The sequence below is a fragment of the Sarcophilus harrisii genome, chromosome 5, assembly GCF_902635505.1.
Source record: "Sarcophilus harrisii chromosome 5, mSarHar1.11, whole genome shotgun sequence".
Classification (NCBI taxonomy): Eukaryota; Metazoa; Chordata; class Mammalia; order Dasyuromorphia; family Dasyuridae; genus Sarcophilus; species Sarcophilus harrisii.
In genome coordinates, this window is record NC_045430.1 from 68567501 (window position 1) to 68594182 (window position 26682).

At 33.6% G+C, this 26682-nt stretch overlaps 1 protein-coding gene and 1 pseudogene across 2 annotated transcripts in view; one reads left to right on the forward strand and one right to left on the reverse strand.

Moving 5' to 3' along the window:
- Positions 1-26682, forward strand: part of PRICKLE1 (prickle planar cell polarity protein 1) — a 141830-nt gene that overhangs the window by 47751 nt on the left and 67397 nt on the right. The gene's annotated exons all lie outside the window — the stretch shown is intronic.
- On the reverse strand, positions 23194-25154 carry LOC100917105 (annotated as a pseudogene).

Genomic DNA, 26682 nt, shown 5'->3' on the forward strand with positions numbered 1-26682 from the left:
TTGTATGTATAAATGTTTCTGTTTGATAATTTTCTAACATGATAAAAATACTTTGTAATTTCTTTATGCCTGTCAAAATATGATTTATTGTCCAATGCCTACACATTCTTTGCTTCAAGAAAGTATTATAATGAATATTGAATATGTGAGGCTTCTGTGTAATGTATAAGTCTTTGGTTTTTCTCATTTCTTCTTTCAAAAACCATGCTTTCCCTACGATTTCTTCCTATCTTCACTTCTTCCTACCTTTGCACTTCTCTCAGTGTATGTTAATTATTTTGGAGGGTTTATCAATCAACATCTTTCTTCAGTGGTATGGACCTCAAGAAAGTCAAGCACAGTAAAAAAAAAAATGCTATAATTAGAAAATATCAATAGATAGCTTCTTAGTAGTAGCAAAGAACTAGAAACAAAGGGAAAGGCTAAATAATTGGTGGTATATCAATGTAATGACACATCTCTTCATTTTATAAAATGATGAAGAATTGAGAGAAATATTTGAAGATGAGAAATAATTCAGAATTAAGCAAAAAGAAGCAGGAAACAAATATGTATGTACTGACTACAACAATGTAAATAGGGGGAAAGTTCATGGTAAATTTAATGACTAAACAGCTCTGAAGAAGAGTTGAGATAATTTGCTTTCCTCTTTAATTACAGAATATGGCAACTATGGGTTTAGAACACTGCATGTGCTATTAAATGAGGTTGATGCATGAATTGATTTTGTTTCACCTTTTCTTTCTTTTTTTTTTTATTTAATAGCCTTTTATTTACAGGTTATATGCATGGGTAACTTTATAGCATTAACAATTGCCAAACCTCTTCTTCCAATTTTTCACCTCTTATCCCCCACCCCCTCCCCTAGATGGCAGGATGACCAGTAGATGTTAAATACATTAAAATATAAATTAGATACACAATAAGTATACATGACCAAAACGTTATTTTGCTGTACAAAAAGAATCAGACTCTGAAATATTGTACAATTAGCTTGTGAAGGAAATCAAAAATGCAAGTGGGCATAAGTATAGGGGTTGGGAATTCTATGTAATGGTTTTTAGTCATCTCCCAGAGTTCTTTCTCTGGGCGTAGCTGGTTCAGTTCATTACTGCTCCATTGGAAATGATTTTCATCTTTTCTTTTTAAAGATTTCTTTCTAAATGTACCAAATGCTTTTCGGTTTTGACTTACTTTATACTATTCAATTGATTTTGTAAGGTGCAATATATTCATTAGAAACCATTTTCCTCCTGTTCGATTCTGCACTCATATATTGTATCTAGGATATACTGTGACATTTAACATGTATAGGACTGCTTGCCATCTGGGAGAGGGGATAGAGGGAGGGAGGGGAAAAGTCGGAACAGAAGTGAGTGCAAGGGATAATGTTGTAAAAAATTACCCAGGCATGGGTTCTGTCAATAAAAAGTTATAATTATTTAAAAAAGAAAGAAAGAAAGAGTTAAATTTAAAAAAAGAAACTATTTTCCTTTGCACTTAAACATTTTATTTTTTATTAGATCTAAAATGAGCTAACTCTTAAAATTCTAATTCTTAGGACGTAATAAAATATTATGGCCACAGGGGAATTAGAACCCTGATCACAGTTCCAGGGTAGGCTCTCACAGATCCGTGCACAGTACAGGACAATAACTAATAGACCTCTAGAAAGATCATAATACCTTGGAAACACTGAAAATTTATAGGTCCCCAGAATTAATTCTGAGAACAGCTGAAACTTGAAGTTTAGGACAGAGCCCCCTCTGTTGTAGAAGCCCATTTTAGCATAGAATTAACTGTCAAGAAATAGGCTGGAAAGATAGTAAACAGCAGAAAAAGATCCTTACTCTGGAAAGTTATTATGATGACAGAAAAGATCAAAACATAAACTCAGAAGAAAAATAGAAGAAAGCAATATAGTCACAAGTTTTATATATACAAAGTCTCAAAGAAAAATGTGAATTGTCCCCAAGCCATGGGTGAGATGAAAAAAATTTTTTTTAATTAAGATAAGTAGGGAAAAAAAGGGAAGAGAAATGAGAGTGACAACAAGAAAATCATGAAAAAAGAATCAACAGCTTGGTAAGGGAGGAACAGCAACAACCACAAAATAACAGGAAAACAATCCCTTAAAAATCTGGATATGTCAAATGGTTAAAGAGATAAAAAGCTCACTAAAAAAAAAAAATAATTCCTTAAAAAGTTGAGTTGGACAAATAGAAGGTAATGACTTAATGAGACATCAAGAAACAAGAAAACAAAAGCATAAAGAAGAAGAAAATTGAAAATATCTCATTGGAAAAACATTTAACCTGGAAAATAGGTCTAAGAGAGACTAAGAATTATTGAACTATCTTAAGCCTTAAAAAAAGGAGCCTATATATATATTTTGAATAAATTAAAATATTTATTCTACATATTTACCAGAGGGTAAAATAGAAATTGAAGAAATCCACTGAATGTCTCCTGGAAGAGATCCCAAAATGAAAACTTTTAGGGATATTAAAGTCAAATTTCAGAGTTCCCAGGTCAAGGAGAAAACACTGCAAGAAGTCAAAAGGAAACAATTTAAATATCATGGAGCCATAGTCAAGGTAATACAAGATTTAGCATGATATCTTAGAGGACAAAAGAGTTGGGATTACAACCAAGAATTACCTACTCAATAAAACAGGAGTAGATAGGAGAAAAAGTGGATATTCAATGAAATCAAGAAGTTTCAAACATTCCTGACCAAAAAAAAAAATCAGAGCTAAATAAAAAATTTGACTTTCAAATATGACTTGAGAAAAATAGAAAGATAAAATGGAAAAAGAAATCATAAGGGATTCAACAAATGTAAAATGTTTATGTTCCTATATGGGAAAATAATACTTGTAGTATGAAAAAATAATTACTTGTAAATAATACAAGTAATACTTGTTCAAAACGAAACAAAATAAAACATAACCCTTTCTTATTAGGGCAGTTAGAAGGAGTATATATAGAAGGGGCAGGTGTAAGTTGGATATGACAAGATGATTATCTAAAAAATAAAATTAAAGGGTAAGAGAGTAATTCCTTGAAAGAAAGGAAAAGAAAGAAGGAAAATGTGATAAAATATGACATAAAAGAGGCACAAAAGAGATATTACAGTGGAGGAGAAGATGAGAAAAGAAGGAAGGGAAATGTGTGACTCTTACTATAATCTGAATTATCTCAAAAAGGGAATAACATACATACTTAGTGGGGTATAGAAATATATCTTAATATACAGGAAAATAGAAGAAGAAAGAGCAAAGGGAAGAGGGAGATGATAGAAGGGAGTGCATATTGCGGGAGGTAAAAATGAGAAGCAAAACACTTTTGAGATTGAGCAAGATGAAAGGAGAGAGTATCATAAATATTGAGGAAATAGGATGGAGGGAAATACACAGCAATTGTTAGTATGATATTTTTTTACAGTTTTTTCTGATAAAGATTTCATTTCTCAAATTATAGAAAATTGAGTCAAACTTATAGAAATAAGAGCTATGCTTCAATTTATAAATGATGAAAGGATACAAAAAGAGTTTTCAGTTCTCTATAGTTATATGAAAAAATGATTTAAATCACTAGCAACTAGAGAAATACATATTAAAACAGCTTTGAGCTACTACCTTTCACTTTTCAGATTGGTTAATGTGACAGAAAATGAAAATTATAATTAAAACAGTTGTGCATTATTGGTGAAGTTATATTCTGAATCAACCATTCTGTAGAGCAACTTGATATGCCCAAAGAACTATAAAACCATGCATACCATTTAACCAAGCAGTATCACTGGTCTGTATCACAAAGAGACAAAAAACAAAAAGGAAAAGTTCCTATATGCACAAAAATATTTATAGCAGCTCTTTTAGTAATGGCAGAGCCAAGAAAACATTCTACCTAGTAACAGAAATATTGTTTGATGTGAATAACTTAGTTATTATCAGCAATATAATGATCCAAGACAATTCTGAAAGATTTATAATGAAAAGTGCTATTTATTTCTGGAGAACTTGTAGAAGCTGAATGCAGACTGAAGATACTTTTTAAAAATTTTTCTTTATTTGTTTTGGGGGTTTTTTTGGTCTGTTTTCTTTAACAACATGACCTACATAGAAATGTGTTTTGCATGATTACACATGCATAACATGTATATGTACACATGCATATATAGAGAGAGAGAGGAGAGAAAGGAGAAATTTGGAATTCAAAATGTGAAGTAGGAATGTTAAAATTGTTTTTACATGTAATTGGGGAAAATTAAAAAGTAAAAAATTAAAAATACCATCATTAAATGCATAAAAATAAAAATGTATAATATTACAAAGGAAACCAATTATTTTAACATAGTGATGTCATTTTTCCCTACCTAATTCAGGGACATCCTAGAATCTATCCAAAGATCTCATATGAGGTACCTGGACCTCAGGTTAGAATGTTCTGATATAAAAAGATTGATTTCATCTAGCTTTAATATCATTCACCTCTTTCAGCTATTTCAAGTGGTTACTCAGACATTTTCATGTCAGTACTTTTTAAACAGTCTTCCTTATTTATTTCAGAGCATAAATTTGCTATTTATTATGCAATAATAATGCATTTCACTTTGTCACTTTCTGGAATTATCAATGTGTTGAGTGTTAAGAGAAGCAATAGGCAAGATAAGTAGGAGGCAAAACTTAATACATTTTCTGTTTATTGGTACTTGTTCTCAGTAGACTTGAAGCCAGAACAGTTTCACAAGTGCTGGGCTACCCAAGAGGTTCAGTCAATCAACTATCATTTTTAATCACTTATGATGCTGCATAATGTTAAATACTGGGACTGCAAAGAAAGGCAAAAACATCTATCCTTTACACACCTATGGGGAAAAACAACATCCAAATAATTAAGTACATTGCCTTTCATTTACATTTTTTGTTGCTAAATTATTTTTCAATCATCTCTGCATCTATGTGACCTCATTTGAGGTTTTCTTGGCAAGGATTACTGGAGTGGTTTACCATTTTCTTCTTTAGCTCATGAAACTGAGGCAAACAGGATGAAGTGACTTGCCCAGGGTCACACAGCTGGTAAGTGTCTGTGGCCAGATTTGGGCTCAAGAAGATGAATCTTCCTTACTCCAGACCAAATATTGTATCCACTGGAAGTTGAAAAGGTCTAAGAAGATTGGAAAGTTTGGAATAAGCTAGGTCATGTAGGGTTCTAAAAGCTAAACAAAGGATTTTATATTTTGATCATGCAAGTAATAGAGAGATATAGGAGTTTATTCAGTTGAAGTGAAGAATATAAAGTTGGAACTGTGCTTTAGGAAAATAAATTTAAAGCTGAGTAGATGTGTGCTCCATTTCTGGGGTGATGAGGGTCTTCAGCAGTCAGTTAAATGTTCCAAATTGATAATGTATTTTACTCTGAATAAAATTGATGATGATGTTAACTGATAAATTTGATTCAAGGGAATTCCAAAGAGCATGAGGATATAAAACATTTCATGAAATATTGAGGTTTCTTTTATGAAATTTTTATAGCATTTCACTTTATGAGAGATATTGAGAGGGGAAAGATATGCTAAAGACCTCACAAGTTGAATTGTCTAAATTCTAGCTGAGCATCATTTGGTTTTAAATGGAAAAGTAAAATTTAGAGAATACATGAAGTTGGTTGATTGGTTGGTGACAGTACAGGAAGCTTCTTCAAGAAAAGCAGAAGCTACAAAGAGAGCTTTCTGAAGATTGGGAAGAGAAGTATTATTGTTATGGTGGGTTTATTACAGCCTGCAACTAAAGACAGAGGGTTGAGTTTAGAAGGCTACCAGCCTCCATTTCTTAGATAACAGTAGAATATTGTAACTGAGCCTGACAAATTTTGACATCTTAAGAACTTCTGAAAACCATTTAAAGATAGTCCTTTCCCCTTTACCTCTTTTCACCCTCTATTTCTTTGGATGCTGCTTTGGTGTCCATAGTAACAAACTTCCTGGCTAGATCGTAATCTTAATTTTATTTTAATTTGGTTCCTGCCCCCTCCACAAAACTATTTGAGTTTAGAATGTTATAAAAAATTGTTTTTAAAGGAGTGTAATGCAAAAGAATGACAGTGGTAATAGAAAGTATCATGTTAGTTGAAGTCTATGTAGATGTATAAAATAAAGCAGTACATATCTTTCACTGTTGATTAGTTAGGAAAGAAGATCTATTCTCTATCCTGGATTATTGACTTTCATAAGGAGCCAGAATTAACATTCTTCGCATGTTAGCTAGAATGCATATGGAACAGTTCCTGTCTTTTGAGAAGTTAAATTCAAAGATAAGTTGCTATTTGTTCATGCAATAAGCCAGCTCAGATTCCCCATCTATACTTCCTAATCTTTGCCTTTCTTTTAATATCCAGAAATGGGGAATCTTTAAATTCTCTTGTTTGTTTCTCTCATTTAGAAATAACTATAACAATCAGTTACATTCCCAAGCAAAGAGTATAATGCTCATGAGTGGATGTGCCCCACATTCCCACAGGTACACACATCATCAACCTTTTCTTTCATGGAATCTGATTTGGGCAAATTAGTTTTGAATGGCATGTATGTGGAAAGGTTACTTGCCACTGCTGTGTCATAGGGTTGAAATTCAATCAATAATTGGAATCATAGGTTTAGAACTCAAAAGAATTTTAAAGAACCTTAATCCAAAAATCACTATTTAAAGATGAAAAAAACCTCTCTGAGAGGTAAGATAAATTGTTCAGGACCATTTAGCAAAGTTGCCATGCTAACACAGAACTCATAGCACTGATACCAGGGTTTTTTTTGTTTTGTTTTTTATATTCTACTACATAATTTGCCAGCATCTATTTTTGTTTTTCAGATTACCACATAAATTGTGCAGACAAAAGAAAAATAATAGAAAAGGAAAAATAAATATTCCAAATGGCTTGAAGATTTATATTTTTATATGTGGAAGTCTACAGATTATGCAGAAAGACAAAATAGAAAAAGCCCTAGCTTTGAAGCCAGAAAAATCCACTTTCATTCTGAGACATAACTATCGCATGGGGTCACCCATGTGACCTTGGAGAAATAATTAACATTTTAACTCAGTTTCCTCTTTTGTAAAATGATAGTTGAATTAGGAGATCTTTAAAGAACCTTTCAATCAAAAAATCTATGATGCATAATTTTTTACTTTATATTATATGCCTTATTTTGCAATGTTCCCAAGTATAGAATCTGTTGTTTCATAGTTTATTAGCCTTAAATTCTTCATTGTAAAAATGGAAATAATATTCCTACTTACCCCACTACTTTATTGTGAATAAGGCTCCAAAGTTCATTTGCCTATATACTATAATTTTAACTTACTTTTCATGTTCAGCATATGTATTTTCACATCTTCCGCTTTGGGTCTTCATAATTGCCCAGTGAAGTAGAAAGGAAAAGTATTAATCTCATTTGTCAAGTGAATAAAATTGAAGTTCAGAGAAATGGGGACTTGCTCAAGATGTAAGCAGACTATCAGTCTTTTGACCCCCATTATATGTTGGTCTCTAATTCTGCTCTAAGAAGACAACCTTACTTTCATCCAGAGACTAATTTTATCAGAATTATGAGACAGAGGTCTTTTGAAAGTATAGTGTTTAGGATTCATGGTGTTTTTAGTAAAAAGTTCTCTGTCTTAATTTATAAGAAAACAACGAATGCTCTTGAATGACTTGAAGCTTTTATTCTTGAAGGCAGCTGTTGGAACATCTAGGTAAACATTGCCTAGAGATGTGTCTTTGGTGTATATATCTTTGAAGTGATGGACATTTGTGCCATTGTCATTCTAGTTGCTGGAATACTTTGTTTTACAACTGTGAGGCTCTGAAGTACCAGCTAATATGGTTTAATACCCTGGTGTGAAACTGACCCTTTGAACTATGGAGAATCTCTTTAGATAAGCAAATTTTGGCATTTTTACCACATGATTTTTAATGAGCCCTTAATAAAACCAGTTAGTGGTATTGGTAGTGCATTAGTAGAAGGCTTTTAATCTTGTATATAATAATGCAAATTGCTACTTTTTTCCCTTAAAGCAACCTAATTACTCATCTCAATAAATGCATCTGGAAACTAGCATCCATTTTGAAGGGTTTTTTTCCTCCTCAACATGAAAAATACTAATATTAATTATCCTAGATGGAGATATGTCAAGCCAATATTTATTAGTTGCCTACTATGTTCTAAGCTCTTTGCTAAGCCTGCAATATACAAAGAAAGGCAAAAAACAATTCCTGTACTCGCGGAGCTCACAATATAATGAATTCCCGCAGACAACATGCTATGTCTAAACAGGAGATAATTTGGGGGGAAGGTTCTGGTATTAAGGGAGATCAGAAAAGACTTCATGTACAAGATTACATTTTAGGTAAGACTTCAAGGCACATGGGGACAACAGAAGGCAGAGATGAAGAGGAAGGATAACTATTATGTGATGAAGGATAACTATTGAAAATATTCAGAGTATAGAGATAGTGAGGAAAAGCCAGGAGGTTTTGTTAGATTGTTACATTGAGGGGAGTAAGACTGGAAGAAGACTGGAAAGGTTGGAATGGATCAAGTTATTAAGGGCTTTAAGATTCCCTCTATCACTCAATAGCTTTTCTTTCCTAATTTTTGTGACTGTACTCCTTAAAAAGGCCATGTGCAGTATGTACATCCACTTCTCAGCTATGTATAGTTTGCTTCTGGCCTCATCTATCAACAGAAATTAATCTCAAAATGTACTAATGACTTCTTTTTCTAAAACATTTATATTTTAGTTCAAAATTCTCTCCCTTCCACAAAATGATTATATTTCTTGCCTCCCCCATCTATCAAGGCAAGAAATATATTCATTATACAGATGAAGACATATAAACCATATTTCCATATTAGTCATGTTATGAAAAGAAAAGTAAGAAAAATAAAGAGGAAAAAATGTTTCGATCTGCACAGTCCATCAGTTTTTTCTTTAGGTAGATAGCATTTTTCATTGTGAATTCTTTGGAGTAGAGTAGATTAATTGTATTGATTAGAATTCCTAAGTCTTACAGAGTTTATTATTATATAATATCACTGTGTGCATTGTTCTGGTTCTGCTCCCTTCACTTTGTAGCAGGTCATGCAAGTCTTCCCAGATTTTACTGAAACCACCCCCATTATCATTTGTTTTTAAGCACAGTATCAATTTGTCATACCTTGTTCAGGCATTCCCCAATTTTAGGCATCCCCTCAGTTTCCAGTAATTGGCCACCACAAAAAAAAAAAGAGCTAATATAAATATTTTTGAATATAAGTCCTTTCCTATTTTCCTTTGATTTCCTTGGGGTATAGACCTAGTAGTAGTATTGATGGATCAAAGAATATGTAGTTTTTAGCTCTTTGGACACAGTTCCAAATTCTTCCTCAGAGTGACTAGAACAATTCATGGTTTCACTAATATTGCATAGTGTATCAATTTTTTCATTTTCCTTCTCTACCATTTTAACCAATCTGATGAATGGGAATGGTACTTCAAGAGTTGTTTTAATTTTCATTTCTCTAATTATTAGAGATTAAGACCATTTGTATATGAATACTGACAGCTTTGATCTCTTCGTCTGAAAATTACCTGTTCATATCCTTTGACCATTCATCAATTATAGAATAGTTCTTATTTTTTGTAAATATTGTTCAGTTTTCTATATATTTGAGAAATGAATCTTTTATCAGAAGTTCCCATTTTCCTCCCTGCACTTTCCTGCTTTTTTTCTACATTGACTCTATTAGCTTTGTTTGTGCGAAATATTTTTTAATTTTATGTAATCAAAATTATCCATTTTTATCTCTTTTGAACCTATCTATCTCTTATTTGGTCATGAACTCTTGAGATCTGAAAGGTAGTTTTTCCCATACTTTCCTAATTTACTTAATGTTTAAATCATGTTCTCATTTTGCTTTCTAGTTTTCCCAGCGTTTTTTGTCAAAGAATGACAATTATTTGTCATAACTACTTGCCCTAATATCTGGGATCCTTGAATCTACCAAAAACTAGGTTACTACTTCTATAAATTGTACATCTAATCTTTTACATTGATTACCACTTTATTTTTACGTACAGTAGTAATGGTGATATGGACATTCTTGCTTCATGCCTGATCTTATTTAGGAAAGCTTCTAATTTATTTCCATTATAGATAAAGCTTGCTCTTGGTTTTCAATAAATGCTACTTATCATTTTAAGAGAAGCTCTGTATTTGCACTTCTCAAGTCTGATGTTTAAATGTCACATTTTCTATTCATCTCTAGTTTTTTCATCAGGAATACTTGAAGGTCTTCTTTTTATTTTCACTTTTATTTGGTAGGTTATTTTTGCTTGTAATTCTTGCTTGTAATGTTTTGCCCCTTGAAATACCACATTCTAAGCCCTTTGGCTATTTATAATGGTAGCTGCTATATCTTGTGATTTAACTATGGCTCCATAATATTTTAATTCTTCCTTTCTGGGTTGTTTTCAATATTTTGCTCTTTGACTTGAGAGCTCCATGTGTTAGCTGTAATATTCCTGGAAGTTTCCATTTGTGAATTTTTTTAAGGAGGTGACCAGTAGAGTCTTTCAGTTCCTACTTTTTCTCTGGTTGTAAGATATTTGGGAAATTTTCCTTGATAATTTCTTAAAAGATGCTTTCCAGGCTTAGGTTTTTTTTTAATTAAAGCTTTTTAATTTTCAAAAGATATACATGGAAATGTTTCAACATTACTCTTGCAAAACCTTTTGTTCCAATTTCCCATCCCTTCCCCCAGACAGCAAGAAATATGTTAAACATGGCAAAAAATATGTGTTAAGTCCAACATATGCATACATATTTATACAATTATCTTGCTGCACAAGAAAAATCAAATCAAAAAGGGAAAAAATGAGAAAGAAAATAAAATGCAAGCAAACAACAACAAAAAGAGTAAAAATGCTATGTTGTGATCCACACTCAATTTCCACAGTCTTCTCTCTGGTATAGATGGCTCTCTTCATCACAAAGTCATTGGAACTGGTTTGAAACATCTCACTGTTGAGAAGTGCCAAGTCCGTCAGAATTGATCATCATATAATCTTGTTGTTGCCTTGTCCAGTGAACTCCTGGTTCTACTCATTTCACTCAGCATCAGTTCATGTAAGTCTCTCCAGGCCTCTCAGAAACCATCGTGCTGATTGTTTCTTATACAACAATAACAAAGGGTCACTGAGAGTTATGTTCCTGTTTAATATTAAAAAGTTCTAAGAACTGTTTTGGGTATTATTGTGAGTAAATTCAATAAAGCTAAGTTAAGAAACATGTTCAGAGTAAATTTAGTTTATTAACAGTGGCTTGTATAATTGTTAATAAAGAGTCAGGCTGACTAACTCAGAAAGGCTAATGAAAAAAGGCTATCACACAAGAGAAGAGGATATCTGAATCATTGGGGAATATTACAATTTTCTATACTAAGAAAAGTGAGTTGGCATGCAGGTATGCTAATCACTCCCCTTTCTGACAAAAATCTTAAACTCATTATGTCCAAAACTGAACTCATTATCACTTCCTCAAACACTTCACTCTTTCCATCTTCCAAGCCCTGTCAATTTTACCTTTATAACATCTATTCTGCATACCTACTTTTATCCTCTTACACTGCCATCAGCCCTTATTACTTTATGCCTGTACTACTATAATAGCCTTCTCATTGACTTGGCTACACTTCTCACTTTAGTCAGTCTCCACTGTCCAGCTGTCAAAGTGATCTTCCTAATGGGAAGGTCTGACCATATCATACACAGATGTCCCTCCTCCCAGTTTCCTGAATTCCAGTGGCTTCTTATAACCTCCAAAATCAAATGTAAAGTTCTCCCTTTTTATTCTTTGTAACCTACCCCCTAGCTTTCAAGTCTTTTATACTCTATACCTTACCTCTCCTACCATGTATTCTTTTTTTTTTTTTTTTGCTAAGGCAATTGAAGTTAAGTGACTTGCTCAGGATCACACAGCTAGGAAGTGTTAAGTGTCTGAGACCAGATTTGAACTCAGGTCCTCCTGACTTCGGGGCTGGTGCTCTATTCACTGTACCACCTAGCTGCCCCCACCATGTTTTCTTTAATTGAATGATGCTATCACCTTGCTGTTCTTCACAAAGCATTTTCAGTGGTCGTTCCTCATGCCTGGTTTCCTTTATCTCTTCATGTATATCTCCTGGTTTCTCTAGGTTCTTAAGTTTCAGCTATAGGGGCAGCTAGGTGGTACAATGGATGGAGCACCAGCCCTGAAGTCAGGAGTACCTAAATTCAGATTTGGTCTCAGACAGTTAACACACTTAACACTTCCTAATTGTGTGATCCTGGGCAAGTCACTTAACCCCAGTTGCTTCAGGGGGCAAAAAATTTCAGCTATATATATTTTATAAGAAAACTTTCTCAATCCTTTTTACTGCTAGTCCTTTATCTCCAATTTATCCTCTATATAGTTTGTCTGTATACATTGGTTTGTGTGTTTTCTCCTCCAATAGATTGTGAGCTCTCTAAGAGCTGGAGTCATCAGCTACATTTCTTTGTATCCCTAATACTCAAAGTGCTTGATACGTTGTAAGACATTGATAAATGTTTACTGGCTGAGTAGTCACAATCTGTAAAGTGACAGAACTGGAATTGGAATCCAGGATCTTCTTATTCCATATTCGATTGTTTCCCACTTGCCATGCTAATAATATAGTACTGAAGCTCCAGGGAAAGACTATATAGATTTGGAAATCACCTGCATAAAGATAATAGAACTCATAGTAATGAATGAGTATGTGGGGGGGAAGGTGTCAGAAAGAGACAGATAGAAAGAGAGACTGTTGAGAAGAGGTCTCTGAATAGAAGACCTCCACAATTAAGGGGTGAGATATGGATTATGATACAACAAAAGAGACTGAATGCTTAGATAGGAAAATCAATATTCAGACAGATAGCACAGCCAAGAGAGACCATGTTTAAAATAAATTAGACAGGCAAAATGTATCCAGGAGAAGGGCTACAATAGTATCCAATGTTGTAAAGCTAACAAGAAGTATAAGGAAAAGGCAGTAAGATTTGGCAATTAAGAGATCACTGGTAACTGAGAATATGGTTTCACTTAATGAAGCTAAACCCAGATAGATTCAAAGTTAAAAGTATGTAGATAGTCTTCTTGGGAATTTAGATGTGAGAGAAGATAGCTAGCTATAGGATGGTAGCTTCAGGGATATTAGGGTCAAATGAATGAAGTGTGAGGTTTTTTTTTTTTTTTTTTTTAATAATGGGGAGACTTATACACACTTGTAATCATTAGGGAAGGAAGTAGCATATAAGGAGAGGTTGAAGATTAGAGAATAAGAGGTTTTGCATGAGCAAATTTACCATTGGAGATGAAAGAGGTGATCAAGCATGGAAGAAAAGAGTCTGGCCCTAGCAAGATAAGGACTTCCTCTTCAATAGAGATTTGAGTAGAAGAGGGAGGAAATGGCATCAAAGAATTTTGTTTATTGTAGAGAACAAGAGCTCCCTCCTGAAAGGATGAACTCTATTTTCTCAGTAAAATATGAGGCAAATTCCTCTCTACCAGGGAAGGATTTGATAGTATGATGGAATTTTGAGGAGAAAAGAAAATAATTAAAACAGTGGTGTGGGGGTGTGGGGGTGTGGGTGTGGGTGTAAGCAAATAATTTAATTCTCACAATAACCTTGGGATACTGAGGCAGAGGTGAAGTGATTTGTTCAGAGTCACCCAACTAGTAAATTTCTGTCTTAGGATTTGAACTCGTTTTCCTGGTCCATGTGGTTTTTGACATTATTGTCTGAATGCCAAATATGAAATATATTTTCCATTAATTACAATGAAATACATATTTTATATCTGATTTATCACAATTACCCAATAAAACACATCTCATTTTAAAGAGACTATGTTATGATTTAATTTCAGGACAAACTTCAACCATATCAAATCTGCATCACAAATGGTGACACTGAAAATCTCAATTTTCCAAAGGGCCATTAGCTTTTTGGAGCTCATGAGGTTCTAAAGGTTGGAACAGAATTTTAGTATGCTCTACTTAAATGATTCAAATCTGCAAATTTATATCTGTATTTTTAATTTAGTAAATGTTTGAAATTACTAAAAGTATTTTTGCAAAAAAAAATATATCCTTAGGTCAGTGATTTCAAAAACCTCTTTTCAAAATTCTAAGCTCTTATTTCATATTATCTTCCATTCATATTGTCAGTACAAAGGGATCCCACCTTTCCTTTCTTTAAGATTCCACCCCTTCTTCTTTTATGTCTACTGCTTAAATCTTTTATCCTGGGATTTTCTGCCTTACATAATATCAATTAATTGCTCAACTTTTACTTCTTGACTTACATAACCTATTTTAAATTTAGGTGAGTTTGCTACCAATTTAACTAAAAGTTAAATTCTGTTGAATCATTTCAAACTAGCCTTCAGGAAGGGGAATGCTATTTGCAAGTAGTTTTAATTCTAGGTGCAAAATACCAAAAATCTACTGAGATATTTTAGCAGATAGAAAAACCTTTAAACCATAATTGCAGATTTGTAATTGTAAAGATATTACATTTGAGTTACAAATTTAACCTCTAATTATTTAATGGCCATAAATTTACGCAAAACAGAAAAAAAGATTTTCTTTCAATTCTTGCCTATTTTTATCCCTGCAATTTCCAATCTAGAAAAAAGAAAGGAATTTCAGATTTTTTTCTTCTCCCACTGAAAAGAGCGCTGAAAGCTGTGTTAGGTTAAAAGTAAGCTAAGGTACATGTCTTGAATAAAATTAATTTATTAACAATGATTTGTATAATTGTTAACAAAGTGGATCAGACTGGCTACCTCAGTAAGGCTAATGAGAAGGGGGTCTGAGCAATTGGGGGGCATCGCAATTTTTAATATTAAAAAAATAAGTTGATGTGCAGGTGGGGCTAATCACTTCCTTTTCTGACAATTGAGGAATGTTAATTGTTTTATAGGGCTCATCTGTCTCTCATAATCTTTTCTAGGGGGTCAGTATTACCAGGCTTGCTATCTCCTTCGAGAAGCTCAACTCTTCCTAATGCACAAAGACAGGCAAAACAGACATATCTTCTGGGAAATGGCACCAGATTAAGCTAGCTGGGTCTTATGGGCAAGCAGATATCCCTGGGGCTAATGGTATGAGCGATAACAACTTTCCAAGCTAACTTAGAAAGAAAATCACATGCTTGAGCAAGGTAAGTTCAGATAGAAATTAATTCAATTATAAAAATCAATATAGCCCAAAATCACTTATATTGTAAAAATCAGTAGGTAGAAATCAGAAGCAATATTAATTTTGAACTTTTCACATTATGAAGCTTCATTAGTCTTTACTAATTTACCACATTCCTAAGCTCCCTTTTTGTACATTTTTACAGCAGTTTTTATGGGCAACCAGCTGTTCCTCTTCAAAGTTGTCCAAAGTAAACAAGACCTTGTGAGTGCTAGAGAACTTCTGAAAAGGACCTCCATCAAAATCCACCTTACTGTCTGACAAATACAAGTTTCCCCCACTTAACTAAAAGTCATCCTAAGTGAATGTTCTTCAGGGTAGCAGACCACTTATCTGGGGAGAGTTGAGAAGAAAGATGAGAAGAAAGAGGAACAACTATATATCTCTACTAAAGGAACTCCAGCCTATTTTTTTTTTAGCAGCTACTTACCAAGTTCTTGAGCAATCAAGTCAAGGAAATGCTCTTTTCGGGGGGGAGGGGGTCAGGGCTGCCTGAGATAATTCTAACCCTTTCTGAATCTTTCCCTGGGCTAATGTCAAACATAGCTCCTGTAATGGGGATCTGAATTGTGTACAACCTGAACTTAAGGGAACTCACCAAGTTCTCTATGGACTGATTCAATCTCAAATTAGTCAATCCTGCTCCTGCTCAGTTCTAGGTGCCTGAAGAGCCTTTAGGTTCCTTTGGGCTGACTGTAAGACTTCTATTACTGAGACCAAAATTGTCATTCATGAGAACAAAACCCAAAATATGAAATAGTTTTAGAAAAAAAAATTTTTGTTAGGTCATTTGGTAAAGGAGAGTGAGCTGGGGGGAAGGGAAGTGTGATTCTCTTTTGTCTAGGCTCTATAAGATTTACATTACATCATATAGGATTTAGACTACTGTACCTGAACACAAACTATTCATAGACAGTTAAGCAATTTTGCTGAGAGAGCAGCCTGAAAGCAAAGCAAATTAACATGGATATCAGTAAATATAAAAATTCAATAAAATTTGGACAAAGTCAAAACATAAGGGGAACCCAGAACACAAGCTTTGGTAGACCCAAAACAACCTGGGTGAGTAAACCAAGAACATAAATATTTTGGATGGATCTAGGACCTGGGGAACCCAAAATTCCTTGTAGCCATCTCTGACATTTTTGGAGAATTACTGAAGTCAGAGAGACATTCTAAATTCACTTAATCTCTAGTCATGTAATGTGAAATTTAAACATAATAATAAAAATTTTTAACAATATAATATTTTCCACAGCATATGATATGTGTATGAGAGAGAGAGGCAGAGATTAAGAAATTAGTCAAAGCATTACCTTGCTTCAGCAAGGACATGTTTCAGATTAAGTAACATAAATTTGTAGCAGACCTAGTAAGCACAATTATTTGATTTTTTTAGATAGAAGAAAGTAAAAATTCTTGATCACAGAAAGTGAAGATTTGTGGGATCAAAGATGCATGAATATTCCTATGTAAGTTTGGGATAGAATGAAAGTGTTGAGTTAGAACTATGGAAGCTAAAGAATTTGGAGACCAGGATGTTATGAGGGGATACCAAACATGTATTGAAACATAATGACAGAAGGTGGAATGTAAAGGAAAGAAAGAAAATGCGAGGTGGTTAAAAGGCAGGAGACTATAGATTGAGTAACATTTTTGTGATTGGGGAATGGAGTAGGAGATGGTTGGCTGAAGAACAACTGGTCACATTCTCTCTTTTTCTTTGACCCTCCACCCTTTCTTTATGGGTGCAATCATTCTTGGGTGCAATGTGATTTCTTCTCCCTTAATCATGGCCATAATTCTGTCTCTCATAAGAAAAGGAGAGTAGGGGTCTTTCATGTTTTAGGGAGAAGGGGATAATTGAGGGAAACTTAGTTGAAATAACTCCCTCAGAGTACCATCCCCTTCTGCTTGCCAAACTTTCTCCCATCAGAGGGAAAACAAAAAACATTGTAGGCCCATCCTGTGTCCAGGTTGGAAATCATGATTCATTTAGTCTTTTCCATGTTTTTGATGAAGTCAATAAAATTTCTTTTTGCATAATTAAAGCCCCCAGCTGGGCAAAGTCCCAGTGATTATAAAGATAATTTCTTTCACACCACCCACCCCCTTTCTGCTTTCTTGGCTCACTATAACCCCATCCCTGTGCTTTTTAATCCTATCTAAGGACATACACCCTGAACAACATCTTGGAAAATGTAGTTTCTTTTGAAAATACATTGGCAAAAGCAGAGAAAGCAAAGAGGTTATGAGTTCTCCTGAGGTTCCGCTATCTGGTACAATGCATAGTATGCTGGATGTGGAGTTTGGAAGGTCTGAGTTTGAATGATGTCTCAAACACTTTACTAGCTATATAATCGTGGTCAAGTCATTTATCCTCTAACCTACTTCATAGGGTTGTTGTAAGGGTCAAGTATAGCAACATATATAATATGATTTGCAAATCTTAAAATGATATATCAATACTAGCTAGCTAGTTGCTCTGGGTCCTCTAAGAGATTTCATGTGGTAATCTCATTATCTCTCAAGGATTTAGTTATCATTTCTATGCGAATGAATATCATATCTATATATCCAGGTCTAACCTATCTCAGGAAATTGCCTATTAGACATTTTAACTGGATCTCTCTTAGGCATCTCAAACAAAATGTATCCAAAAGAGAATTCATTAATTTTACTTCCTAAGCTTTCATGTCTTCCAAACTTCCTTATTACTATTTTTAAATGGTTATAATATTTATTCTTTTTAATTTTTAATTCAGATTTTATTACAATTACTGATTTAAAAGACAAAAGAAGTGTGATAGTATTGCATGGTAAACATTTTTTGTTTTTTATTTTATTTTTTCTGGTTATACACATACATTAATTTTTCAAATATATGTTTCTTTATGAATTATATTGGGAGAGAAAAATCAGAACAAAAGGGAAAAACCATGAGAAGAAAAAAAAAAAACAGAAGAAAAAAGAAAAAAAGTAAACATGACATGTGTTGATTTACATTCATTCTCCATAGTTCTCTCTTTGGATACAGATGGTGTTTTCTATCCAAAGTTTATTAGGATTGCCTTGGATCACTGAACTGCTGAAAAGAACCAAGTCTTTCATAATTGATCTTCACACAATCTTGCTGTTGCTGTGTATGCTCTATTCCTGGTTCTATTTGCTTTGCTCAGCGTCAGTTTGTGTAAATTTTTCTAGGCCTTTCTAAAATCAGGTTGTTAATCATTTTTTATAGAACAATAAAAATCTATTACTTTCACATATTTAGCCCATTCCCCAATTGAAGGGTATCCACTCATTTTCCATTTCTTTGCCACCACAAAATAGCTGTTACAAACATTTTTGCACATGTTGATCTTTTTCTCTCCTTTATGATTTCTTTGGGATACAGATTCAGTAGTAATACTGCTGGATCAAGAGGGTATGCACAGTTTTATAGCCCGTTTAGACATAGTTCCAAATTGCTCTTCAGAATGATTGGATCATTTCACAACTCCACCAACAATGTATGAGTGGGCCCATTTTCCAATCAGAAATACTGATTGCAAAATTTTTTTCCCAGCTTTGTACTTCTCTTTTAATCTCATTTGTGTTGGTTTTGTTTATGCAAAAATTTTTAATTTAATATAATTAAAGTTGTTCATTTTGCATTTCATAAAGTTTTCTAATTCTTCTTTGGTCATAAATTCTTCCCTTCCCCAAAGAGCTAATAAGTAAACTATCCCTTGCTCTCCTAAGTTGTTTATGATATTGTCCTTTATGTCCAAATCATTTTGATTTTATTTTGGTATGGGTATAAGATGTAGGTCGATGCTGAGTTTCTAACATATTATTTTCCAGTTTTCCCATCAATTTTTGTGAAATAATAAGTTCTTATTTTCTGAATTTACCTTTTTACAATTCTCTTTATTCCAGTGTTTATATTTTACAATTTCTACTCAATTCAATCTTTTTATCAGGAATCCATGGAAGTCTTCTATTTCATGAAAAATATAAATTTCCCTTTGAAAGATTGTACTCTAGTTTTCTGGGAAAAGTCAGGTTTCATTCTTGGTTATAAATGTTTAATATCTGCCTTTTGGAAGCTGATACTCCATGTTAGCTGTTTCTAAACATTATGTGATCCTAACTGTGATTCCTTGATACTTGAACTTTTTCTGGATTACTTACATTATTTTTTTGTTTCACCTGTAAACTCTGGATTGTCATTACGATATTTCTAGGAGTCTTCATTTTGGAGTTTCTTTGGGGAAATGCCTGGTGAATTTTATTTTCATTTTGCCTTCTGGTTTCAAGAAATTCAGTCAATTTTCTTTTATGGTTTTTCAAAATATGATATCTTCTGTTTAGTTATAGCTTTCAAGTAGTCTGCTAATTCTTTATTTCCCGTCATCTATTTTTATCTAAGATATATCATACTTTTTCAATCTATTTAAGAGAGAAAGTACTACTTTTAGAATTCATCCTCCCTTTGGGAGAAGAATCTATACTGTTTTCACCGTGACATCCATGCTATGTTAGTGCAGTGGCCCCTGCTGGCTTGAAGGCCCATAATCTGTTCAACCCCAATATATTGTTTTGGGCCCTTTTCTATGCCTTTTTTTTTTTTTTGGCTAAATTACTACTTATCCCCAATTATTTAGCAACCCAGTTATTAAGGTGCTTTCTACTCTACTGTGGTTCTAGGGATAGACCACTTGAGTCTTCTGCTACAGAAACTAGAGGGCTGGGAAAAGGTAAAGGAAAGACCTTAGCCCATTCTACCCCACCCCCCAGTTCTCAGAACATGTCCATGAGTTCTTGTTAAGCTCTCCACACTATTGAGACTCTTTTCTCTTTGTTCCCTGATTCACAGAAAAACTACATTGATATTTTAGTAGTTTTTTTTGTATTTATTAAAAATCTACCTCTTAGAGGGGAAAGGGGGAAAAAGGCATGACTTTGGAGATAATGTGCTAACACTGGAGTCAAGAAGATTTGGTTTCAAGGTTTGTGTTAAACTTTTGATTCTTTTACAAATCTCCTTTGAGGTAATTTCTTTTCCAATTCTTTATGCTAACACTCTAATCTGATCAATTCATTACATCATTTTCAGATTCATTGAACTTTAGTAATTTTTTTAACCTGAAAATTCTAATCGACGGAAAGTGTTTTTCTTTGAGGTTTTGCTTGTAGGTGTTTTGGAGTTATTCTCCACTTCTGGGTTTTGTTTTTTTTTCTCAGTCTTTCAGCTCTGGGCAACCAGTTTTCCTGACCTAAATAAATTCTGTAACACTGATAGAATTCTAGTGGCAGTCAGAGAGCTGTGGGAATCCCCTTTTGGTCAGCACAGGTCTTTTGTGAAAGAATTCTCGAACTCAAAGAGTTTTAAATGGCAAAAAGGGAAGTTTATTTTTGGAAGAGAAGTCAGCTTTGCTAAGAGATTGACTTCCTAGTGGCAAAGTCCTATTAGGGAAATGGAGGCTGGCACTAAGAAGAGAATGTCTTCTCAGTGGGCAGGAGTCCTGGCGGCTATACCAAGGGACAAAGGCATAGTCCTGCTTTGGACATTATGCAAAGAAATGAGAGAGCAGAAACCTATTTTATGAGCAGATCTTGGGGTGGGACTGGGAGCAGTTTTAGTTGATCAGACCAGGATCTCTCAATTGAAATTACTTAAAAGGTTTTTTTAGCCTGAATTTGAATGGATCCAGCTATGAGTGGGGATGATTGGCCTTAAAATTGGCTCATCCTGAGAAATACACTCTCATAGACTCCATGGAGCCTGAGAGACCAGCAGTCAAAGGGGACAGAATTTCAGAGTGTTAATTTTACAGATCAAAAGGGAACACAGTTTCACACCCCCATCAAGACTGCAGAACTTTATCCAAGAAATCATTCATTATGGTTAAGTTAGATTTATACCAAGAAGGCAAAGGCAATTTGACATTAGCAAAATAATCTACATTATTGATCATAATAAAAAAAATCTAAAAATGAATGATTATCTTAAGGAAAGCCTTTGATAATATGTCATTTTTGCTTTTTTTAAAAAAATAAAATATCAAACATCATGTGCAATGAGGACATACTATAGAAGTTTAACTAATAAATACAGGAGTAAAGCAAAGTTACTCATGCTTCTCATGATTATTTATATAGTTCTAGAATTGTTAGCAGTGGCAGCAAGGCAAGAGAAAAAAATTGAGGATACAAAGATAGGCAAAAAAGGAGGTAATCCCTCTTTGCTGGTTACCATATGGTTTACCTTGAAAAATCTTATAGAATCAGCAGAGCTATTCACCGAGGCACAACTTCAGCAGAATTTAAGACTTAAGAATTTAAGAATAACAAAAGTTAACAGCATTTCTATATGATAGGTAGTAGTAGAAAGGAAATTCTAATCCCAAATAACTACAGAATGTATAATGTATTGGGGGATTAATCTATTAAAGCTCTCCAGAAAGCCTCACTTTCTTTTATTAAATTCAGTTACAAAGTGTTCCATAGAAAAAGAAGGAATAATTCAAGTAGCTGGAGTAATATTCAGTACTCATGACAAGGCCATGCTCATATAACAAAAATGTTATTTACAAGTTTAATGTTAAATAAAGGGTTAATTTACAAAACTCAAACAAAATATATCAATGGAAATAATTTTTAAAGGTAAATATGAAGGAGAAATAGAATTTCTACACCTCAAACTATATTATAAAGCAAAAGTCATCAAACCTATTTGGTTTTTTATTAAAAAATAGAAAAGTTAGTCATTGTGACAAAGTAAACAACTGATTATCAGAATCAATGAGCATTGGCTTTGTCTTCATATCTCTGCAATGATAAAAAGGGTTGCTATAGATACTTTGTTTACAGAAAAATTCTTATTACTCGCTTTCTTGGGGCATAAGCCAAGTAATGGAATATCTTGGTCAAAGGATATACATCTTTTAATCATCTTATTTGCATAATTCCAAATTATTTTCTGAAATTTTACTAATTCACAACTTCACAAATAAAGCAGCAGTACACCCATCTTTCCTACAGTCTCTCCAACATTTAAGCCAATTTACAGGATTTAAAGTAAAATCAAAGAGTTGTTTTTTATTTGCATTTTTAAAAAATTTCCCAATTACATATAAAGGCAATTTTAAGCATTTTTTTTAATTTTGAGGATTTTTTCATGTCATTGTGAATACTTTGTCTTTCTTCTTTTGAGAATTGTTAGTTCACTAGGTTAACTATCCAGGAATTATGTGCATAAAATAGAATGCATTGTCAAAATGCTTACCAATTTGTTCCAATCAGTTTTGTTTCTATTTGGCTAAATCTATCTCTTTTTAGCTAACAGAGTAAAATATTATTTGTAATCTACACCAATAAAATACAATTATACTCTGATGATCCAAAAAAAAAAAGAGAATTGTTAGTTCATGTACTTTGATCATTTATCTATTTGTTGTTTTTCAGCCATGCCTGTTGTTTTTACTCCTCTTATATTTCTGGTATCTGGGGTGTTAGAAAAGCAAATATTTTTTATATTTATATAATAATAATATATATAATATATAATAATATATATTATATATTTATATAAAATATTCATTTTCTTTTACCCATTAGGAATGTATCCATTGTTTCTTTTTTAAAAACTGAATTTTAACTTTATTCATTTGTCTCATATAGTCAAGGAAAGTAGGTTATCTTAGCCTGTATGTTGTATATAGAGCAGCTCCCTGACTGGGATCTATTGAAAGTCAGTCCTTGATACAAGCTTTTTGGGAGGAGAGAGGACTTTGTGAGGGAGTACTCAAGCTACTTGCCAGGGTCACAAAACTAGTAAGCATCAAGCGTCCAAGGCTAGATTTGAACTCAGGTCTTCCTGACTCTTGCGCCACCTGGCTACCCTATTTTTTTTTAATTTTAACTATTAAAAAATTTAGCTTCCCATTTGTAGAATTAACATTATTGTAAAATTCAATATTTATTAACATCAGCATTGCTTAATATGACTTAAGAATTTTGTTGAAGCATATTTTAAAAAACTGAATCAAAGAAAATGTACATTTTATTTTTGAACAATTTGCCATTAAAGTCCATATGTCTACTGCATAAAATCAGCGATATTAAAATAACATACCTGATTTGATTCTTATCCTAAAGGCTTCTGATTACATATAATATCCATAATAGATCCAATACCTTTACTACAAAAGTGTAAAGCCAGCTAGATTTTAAAACAAAAGAGAGAAATTTCTGTGACAAAGATCTAACAGTATTTAACTGTTTGGAGCATCTGCTTGCTGAAGTCATCCTTCCTCTTCAGTTCCCAGGTTCATACTCCTCTTCAGATGCCTCTTTAGTTGAAGACCTTTCCTTCTCCAACTTCTTTGTCAACTTTGACATAAACAATTTTCAGAATACTGGTACTTCAAACATCGGTTTTAATAACAGATGATGATAGATTGGAAGCTCTTTGCAAGTCTTCCTAACTAGTGCCAATGTGATTATAGCCTTCAAAGCATCTTCAGTAGCATTAAGCTCACAGTTGTATATGTTGAAAAAGCCTGGTACTGGAGAGTAACACATAACACAATTCAGTAAGAAGCTATAAAAGTTTGTTTTGTTTTGTTTTTATCCAGCATAAGCAAGGGAACTACCACGGGTAAATGCCCCACCAACTCTGGAATCATGCCAAATTCAATAAGATCTCTGGCTTCCACATAGCATAATAAATAATAAATTATCTTTTTCTTCAATGTTTTGATGAGCATTTGATTTCCCTTTTCAGTTGGAAAGATCTGCTGTTGCTGCAGCCCCCCTGCCTTTTCCTAAATTAGCCGGTGTTCCAAATCCAAAATAATTCTAATTTTTCCTCACACTGATTATTCTGTCTGAACTATTAAATGCAGCAGGTGCAATAAACAGTATATTATAACAACTTTCACTGTTTCACCATGAAGTTTACAGGAATTATTTTCTGGAACATTGACTACTATACCTTCTAATACTTTTAACAAACTTTGCTGAACATCTTCTCTACCTACAATCCATAATTGATGAATGCCTGGAACATTTGCCACTCTTTATTTCATACAGAAAGACAGTTCCTTGTTGTGTTTTTTCTACATTATAATTGGAATCTTGTAACAATTTGGCAGTTACAGATTAAGTATCTTCACCTATGCATTCTGCCTGTCAAAGTAGTAGTCATAGATAGTAAAAGGTACATCAAGGCATTTAGCTAGAGTTTGGGTGAGCAGTATTTTACCTGTTCCAGTTGATCCCAGCAGCAAAATATTAATTTTTCAAGCTTTATGGGATATCATGATAAATTTTCTTGTAATGATTGTACGCAGCAACTTGAAAGCACCTTCTTGGACTGACCAACATATTTGTCAAGACAGTTATAAATCTTTTGGGGAGAGGAGATGGTTTCTGTTGGAATGCCAATTTTATAACTTTTGCTGCTGAATCAGGCTCTTTAACTATGGTTATCTTTGAGTTAGCTTCAGATAGCACAACAAAAAAAGATGACATTTTTCATATTTCACAAATCCAGCAAAAGATATGAAAGTCTCTACATGTGTGCATAGATCATCATATTCTGGATATCTCTGCTGATTCCTACCTTTCCCAGAACTCCCAAATCCTGATTTTTTACTGCCTTCTTCATTAACTGCTTTCTTATTTCTTTCTCTAGAATCATCCTTGCTAATCCCAATTTTTGAAAAAAGTATGCTGGTGTTTCTAAAATAAGAGTCCTAAAAAGAGTTCTTTGAAGAATCTGTATTAAAAAGGTCCCCAACCTTTCCAAGTTTAGAAAGTGACTTCATCCACAATAACTGAAGTATCCAGACATCACCAAGCTTATGTTGGAGTTACTCCACTGGCCACCTTTCCAACAGTACTTCTAGGCTTTAGTCACTTTCCCTAACTGGCTATCTCTTCCTAACTCCAGCTACCCTTACCTTCCCTGGGTTCAATGCAGAGCATTGTCCTTAGGCCACAACAGTATTTGTACCCTCTTTAGATCATGTTATTCCATAGCTGTCTGTAGAAATCTTCTGTTATTTGAAATTCCATTGCTTTATTTTTTTAGTCTTTCTCCTGGCCACTTGCAGAATTTGTATTTTGTTGTTTTTTGTTTGTTTATTTTGTTTTTTGTCAGTGGGATTGTTCAATTTAAACCCTGTGTATCTTGAAGTTTGTAGTATAGGATTATTTTCTGAAGTCATTTTCTGAATTTTTTGATTGACACTTTGTATTTGTTGTTTAGAAGTTTGGGATAGTTTTTTGTTTGTTTGTTTGTTTGCATTGGGGAATTCAAATTTTTTTAATTGTCCTGTCCTTTTGGGAGATCTACAATCTTTAAGTTGTCCCTCAACATTCTGTCTTTGAGATGGATCTATTTTTCTTGTATGCTTTATTTTATACTGCAATACATATTAACAGCTGCTTGATTATTTCTCTGTTCTCAAGGCCTATTCTGCTATTAGTAGCTTCCCTATTGATTTAGTTATTATATTCAAGGTATTTAATTATATTTTCTTTCTCTTCAGATTTCTGGTAATTTTAGTTTCTTATCCTTTTTTTCATCCTATTGATCAAATTCTGACTTTCTTCCCTTTTATAATGGTTTATTTCCTTGAGAGCAAGGTCTCAAAGTGTTTCAGCTTCTTCTCATATTGGGCAATTCCCTGTGTGATTTCTTTGAGGTCATGACTCTCCATAAATGAATATAAAAACTGCTATTCTCTTTTCCCTAAACTTTCCCCCTCTAAATAACCACACATACATGGAAAAGTAGATGCAGCAACCCAGCAGATCTCTCCTAATATTTCCTTTTAAACAACTTTAAAATAACTTCTCAAATCAAATTATGGCATGACAGCCAACAAAAGGTCAGGATGAGACATTGTTCCAGCCTAAGACAATGTAGGAAGTTTAACTGAAAAATCTGTGAGACCCAGGTAAGGGACTGACCTATAGTAATAGCAACCAGCTTGGAGGCAACTGTGAGAACAGCAGCAGTTTCAACTGTAAAAAGTTCAGATAATTGGTCAAAAAGATTACAGAGGACTCTTTTCTGGAATGCAGTGCAAAACCTGTTACATTGATCCTGCATAGTTCTGTATCACAATTTCAGGGCCAAAGACAAGTGCTAATGCTTATAGCTGAAAGAGTTTAGGGACCCTTCCAGAACACAGGCCAGGAGAGCAGTGACCACATCTTTTCCTTGGAGATAAAGGAAAAATCTACAGGCTCCCTTGGAGCTGCATGGAAAAGCTTGAAACTTGGGGAAATGGCCTGCCCTATCCTGAGAACAGAGAACAACTTAAACACAAAGTTCAAAGTCAAGAAACAAGCCAGGGAAAATAAAAACAAAA